Consider the following 6,567-nt stretch of genomic DNA (forward strand, 5'->3'; position numbering starts at 1 on the left):
AAAACAGGCAGAATCCTGACTTCAATCCTGGCACTTTCCGGAGCTCCGGTATAGAAAATAAATAAATAAATAAAAATCAGGCTGTATGTTAGAAGTGTGAGAGCTTTGGTAATTAGGATGGGCTGTGGCAGGAGTGCCATAATGAGGTTAATAGCCCTGGCCTGAAACCCAGAGCACATCAGATTGAAGGATATAAGGCTTACCTTAAGGGCTGTTGTGAATGCTGTCCAGGGCTTAGCACAGCCTGGCAGTGGGGTTCAGTAGATGGCACCTCTGTTATTAGGATCCACTTTACAAGGAAGCAGATCCACATGTGAAGGCACTGGATGTTACCTGGTGGGGCATCTAGTCACCGTACATGAAATGCCATCTTAAATTACGATTTCTTCCCATCTTAAAGCCTTTACAATCTCCCAAATGCCTCTCCTAAAATGCAAATACTCCAGATATCTTCTTATCTTTGGCTGGTATACAGAGAGGTCAGTTTCACTTTTTACCGTGTTATTTGCAAGTTTTCAAAGTAATCACTTCCTTCATAATTATAACAGAAGTATCTACATTTCTGAAAAGGACACATCTGAGCTCAGCTCATTAGAATTAGCTTATGTCACAGTGTTTCCCAAATTATGTTTCACTTTATCACAGTGTCTGTGACATATGCTGTGTTTAAAAAAAGAAAAGAAATCATAGCAAATAAGGTTGGGATACACATACTCCAAGATTTGTGAGGCACACTGACATATTAAGGACCTGAACAAGCTTACCGAAAGAAACCTTTATCATCAAATTTCCCAAACGAGTTTGATTAGAGAGCACTTTTGTTAGGCATCACCTAGTCATGGTGTGATTTAAGATCACCCACTGCCTTAAGAGATTATTTTCCAAACTCAATGGTTAACTGAGAAATTCAGACTCTGTTGGTACAGCGCACAGATTGGGCATTTGGAACGAGGGGAATGTGAAGAGAGGATCTTCAAATGGGAGGCACGGGGATGATAGTGAACTCTCTCCTGCCTGGAAAGAGCAGATAAGAGAGACTCATGACCTTCTGCCCATTTCCAGTTTATTCATATACTAGGCACTGACCCGTTGTTTGCCACTACATCACCTAACCTTGCTAGACCTCAGTTTTTCCCTCTATCAAATGGGGAGGGGGCAATGCAAGACACGGTCTCATCCAGATCAGCTATCCTAGTCTTCAGTTCAATTTTGTTTTGGAAAAGAATGCATGCATGATCATTTTTACATTGATAGAAGTAGTGGTGTTATAAATTTGTTTTACCTGTTTAGAGGTTTTCATTTTCTTTCAAGGATTCTAGCCTGTTCCAAAGGTCCATCAAAATGCTTGATATAAAGCATTTCAGGAATCTTTTTAGTTTAAAGATTGCTACTTGTTCTAGCTCAAAGTCTCTATCTAGATTGTGATTTTTAAATAAAAGTTGAATTAATATTAAGATTTTTTTACATAATGGGAGTTATTTTAGTGGCTAGATCAACTTGTGATTTCATTGCCTTGCCTTTTATGTCTATTCAGCTCACTGACAAAGTGAATGAATCTTTAAACAATGGGGGAACTAGAAGATGCCTCATGCTCAGTGGCTAACGGGAATAACTCCATAAACCAGCAATTGTATTTCACTAATGTGTTCACTGTTGACTCAGGTTATCACGGTCTTAGGGTGGGATTAATGTATTTTCGCAAAACCAGGCCTGCATGTCAGGTGGTCGACTTTTGTGATGAGATGAGCTGGAGAGGATTCAGAAGCTTTATGGACTTAATAGCCGTAAAGTGAGTTGGCTGACAAAGGTAGAGAATAAAAAGAGAGATCCAGAGGGCATTACTAGCCTCTGAATAATAGGTATGCATATCCCTGGATTTTTAGAAGTAGCAGGTGGTCATGAGTCACTGTTTTCAAACTTGTTCGCTTTTCTGTTACATAAGGGAGATATTTTGGCAAAATACATGGTTATATTGCAAAATAATTATTCGCCCATTACAGCAATTCCAATGATATTGCTTTCTTTGGACATGAAGTGTTAATCAATATTGCTTGTAGCAATATTTAATACTGATACAACAACAATTATTTTTGCTCTCAACCTTGGGTTTTTCCCTCCTTTTAATTCCTGGGGGAGAAAAACACTTCCTGTCAAATCAAAGTGATTTTTTAAAAAATTCTTATGACAGTGTGATTATATAGAACATGAAGTCTCTTCTTTTACCACGTAGGAAGTACTTTGAACTTGTTAGATAATGACATGTCAGTGGTTATTTTTGATGAACTTCTTAAGAATACTAAATAGATTTGAATTAAAATTTTTTACTAATTCTCATTTAATATTCATTCTTTAGAACTGCAGTCAGCCTGGAGAAATTAAAGTCTTCACTCTAATAATCTTTCATCTTTCTAATTGAATTGATGTATATCTGCTATTTTCAAATCTCTAAAGGAAAGACCATACCTGACCTTGGACAAGAGTCTTGGGATTTTATACCTTGATGGTAGAGTTTAGAAAAGGTGAGCGTTATTATTCAATGTTAACAGCTGTAGAGCTCACAGAGAACTCATTTCCTCAGGATTTTCTAATAAATACTGCTTAATTTAGCAAAATTGTCCTTTTCCAAATGTACCTCTTTTCTTGTTAGGTATCAAAATGTATTTGGACTTTCATGGCTTAATAAGACAAGGATTTCAAGTAGCAAAGAGGTAAGTGATGAACACACTCTTTTAGTTCAATGAAAATAAAGGAGTTTAAAAAATGAAAATCAAACTAGCTAAGATGAAATAAGGTCTGAGGAAGTTCTAAGGTCTAAGACACAAAGGAAATCTCCATCTTTCAAAAGATTCCAAAGACTTGCTTTTATGCTAAGCTTTCTAAGAATAAAGTCCAAATGCAATGCAAAAACTGAAAAAAAAAAAAAAAAAAAAAAAAAAAGGAACCCATTTGGAAATGTTTAAGGAGATACGTGGAGACATAGCCTTCAATCTTCATAGTAGTTTGGAATTTTAATTGGAAACATGTATTCCTAAATGTATAGTTTGGGAAGGGAGCATGTGCAGTGGACTAGAATTTTCTGTAGCTTAGCCTTGGACCGAGGAATAGAAGACCTCTATTGTACCATTTCTCCACCCACGAGTTTTGCCACCACAAATCACATCATGTGAGTGCCTCAGCTTCCCTCATCTGCAAAGTGACAGGACTGAAGGGATTATTTCATTGATCTTTCAGGCCATTTCCACCATATTATTTTGAAAAGCTTTATGATTTTTACGGCCAGTTTTTCTTTAGACATTATTGTTCCAATCCTAGCTCACTGGAGAGCTAATATTTTTACACATACTATATGGTGTCCTTCCAGTTGTCTGAGGAAATAGATGAAGGTTTACTGCAACTTTAGGAAGGTTCATTTTTAATATCCTCAAAAATTGAGGAATTGAATTTTACTAGACACAGTCTAGGTCACGAAGTAGGGCTTTCTGCCACTCAGCCATTCGGACAGTTCTATCACAAAAGCCTTTCTGTGAGGGTTTCGGGCAACAGGGCGAAACTCCTTAGAGCGCAGCAGAACTGAAAAGGCGCGCGAGAACTGCAAACCACCGCCATCCGTCCTGACAAACGCCTCACCCTTCCAGAAACTCTCACGACCCGTGTCAAAGACACAGGCCTTGATCTCATCATCGGTCCAGGAAAAAACAAACCCTCAGCGTGCGTGTCTGAAACAAGTGTGCGACTTCGCCACGACTCCCGAGACGGTGCTTACGTTAGGGAAGCCGGAGTGTGAAAGACAATGAGGATTTCCTTTTATTTGGCAGGACAAATCAGTTTATAGAGTAAACCCATTGATGAGGAAGAGAAAACAAGCCTCCTTGACCCGGGCTGAACTTCCTCCTGCCGGTCCCCGCAGGGGTGAGGAGAATCTGGCTGACAGATTCCCAGCACGCGGCCAAGGACGCGGAGCCCGCGGCTCCAGGGGCGCAGGGGCCGCGGCTCCGGGAAGGGCCACGTGCGCGCGCGCACCCGCGCCGGCAGGGCGGGGAGTGGGAAGACGATACGTGCAGCAGAGCATCCAGTGGCCTTGCGGACCCCGTAGGCCTCTTCCTCTATTACATAACATCCTAACCTGGCTTCAACAAGAACCCAAATAGCAATTAAAGAAAAAAAATTTTTTTTTTAATTATTTTTTTAAAGCTGTCATCTGTAAGCCACTTGGGCACTTTGTCTACGGGTAAAACGACATGGGGCTGTTTCATGAATTTTGGTTTCGTGAATTCTTTTGCCATGCCCCCTCCCCCCGCCCCCATCCAGACTGAAGGGTTACGTAGCCAAGCGAAAATCACCAAGAGTGATTGTTTCTGCATGGAGGCTTTTGCTATCACTTCCCCCAAAGTATCCGACTTGCATGGCCCGGCTTCATCCCCTTTCTGTTTTTTGGTTTCTGAGATTCGGAAAGCCCTTCTCTGTTCAGGGAGAGTCAGGAGGAACAGGAGGGGAGATAAGGTAGTAGAAAGAAGAAAAGGAACGAGATGACCTATAAACTGGGCAGCCGTGGCAGAAGTGTAGAAGAAGGGTTGGTTTAAGGAAGTACTCCTCATGGATCAGACTGATCCCGTAAGTTTTAAAAGCAGAGCAGACCTATTAAGTTACTCTACAAATATTTATTGACTGCTGCGTGCTTGCTACAACCTGAAGGGGAACTTGAACCTAAGATCCCTTCCCTCATTTCTGAACAGATTCAACACCTCACCTGCCCTGGCCTGGGTTCAACCATCACAAGGAACCACGCCCCTCAAACCCCCACCCCACCCACCCCACCACCGCTACCTCCGTGCCTCTCCCCGGGTTGCTGTCCTTCCCTGCCTCTTCTTATTACTTAACAGGTTCTTTGCTTCTGACCCTGGTGTGGGCCTCATTCTTGTCTTCTACCATTTCCTTAAACTTGATGATTAGATTAGCAAACCATGAAATATATTCTCCCTAAAACCTTGCTTTTGCCTTTTGCTATATTCTGTCACTTTTACTTACAAAGGATCTGCTCCACCATCAATGTCAAAGTACTCTGGCTGCTCTGGACCTTGTGTTCCCCCAAATTCATATGTTGAAGCCCTAACCCCCAATGGGTTGGTAGTTGGAGATGGGAGCTTTGGCAGATGAGAGGGTTTAGTTGAGATCATGAAGGTGGGGCCCTCGTGAGGGGATTAGTGCCCATAGAGAAGGAGATACCAGAGAGCTTGCTTTGGCTCTCTCCCTGTGCACACACTGAAGAGAAGCCCTGTAAAGGTCCAGTGAGAAGGTACACATCTGCAACCCAAGGAGGGAGCTCTGGCCAGACACTACCATGCTAGCACTTTGATCTTGGGCTTCCGGTCTCCAGACTGGAAGAAATAAATGCCTATTGTTCAAGCCACCCAATCTGAGGTGTTTTGCTATGGTAGCTTGGCCTAAGACACCGGCACAACACTTGGCCCTTGTGAGGCACTTAATACATACTTATAGAATAAATGAATGAGAACTTGGGGGTCTTCTTAGCTCCTCTGACCCTTTTCTTGGGGGTCTGAGCCATAGATTCACTTACCCTCTACTCTTACCCCACAGAAACCAGCTCACCCTCAGACTCTTTCATATACTCCAGCATTGGACTCCCAGCTGAACCAAAGCCCTGGTTCCACTTACCTGGGAGAGGAGCTCAGACCACTGCACTCCCAATAGCTTAGCATTCATTTGGTGCATAAACATAAAACATTCACAATGATTGCCTTGACGGGTTCTTAAACAGCTTAATATTCCACATGTAGCATAACTCTCTCGGGTAAATGGCTCACTCATGTTTGTGGAAATCTTTCTGGACCCTCTTCCTTTGACTAACTTGCTCTCATTTCTATTCTCTCCTCCATTTCCTACATCTTCTCTTTGTCTGCTGGGTACCATTGTAACCTGATCCCTTAGTTCTAGGGCTGGTGTCTAATCTCTTATTTCTGATTGATGGCTCCCTCTTGTGGATATTGGTTTGCCCCATCAGTCCTACCTAAGCTGAGTTGGCTCTGACCCACCCCTTCCTTCCTCTCTCTTCTCTTCTCTTTTCCTTCCCTTCTCTTCCCTTCCCCTTTCTTTCCTTTTCTTTTTTCTTTTATTTTCTTTTTTTAAAGATTTTATTTATTTAAGAGAGAGTGCACAAGCTGGGGAGAGAGGCAGAGAAGAGGGAGAAGCAGACTCCCTGCTCAGCAGGGACTGACTGACTCAAGGCTTGATCCCAGGACCCCATTCTTAGGGAGGATACATTCAAAGGACGAAAATATAAGAATATACTCTACGAGAAATATGATTGAGGTATAGATGAAATGTTAGGAAGAGTTAAGTCTGCTGGACAGAGTCAGGTGTGGCTACATAGAACTGTGAATTGTGAGAGAAAATGGGAATTTCTCAGGCAGACAAGAGGAAAGTTAGATCTTAGACAACATGCACTTTGGTAATCAGCTAGATGAGGCCCGGAGAAAGGGTGAATCCAAAATAGAGCTAAAGCCAGGTTTCTGGTTTCAGCAACTGGGTGCTGTCCCCCATACAAGAAAA

Source organism: Mustela nivalis (genome assembly GCF_964662115.1).
Source record: "Mustela nivalis genome assembly, chromosome: 16".
NCBI classification, from domain to species: domain Eukaryota; kingdom Metazoa; phylum Chordata; class Mammalia; order Carnivora; family Mustelidae; genus Mustela; species Mustela nivalis.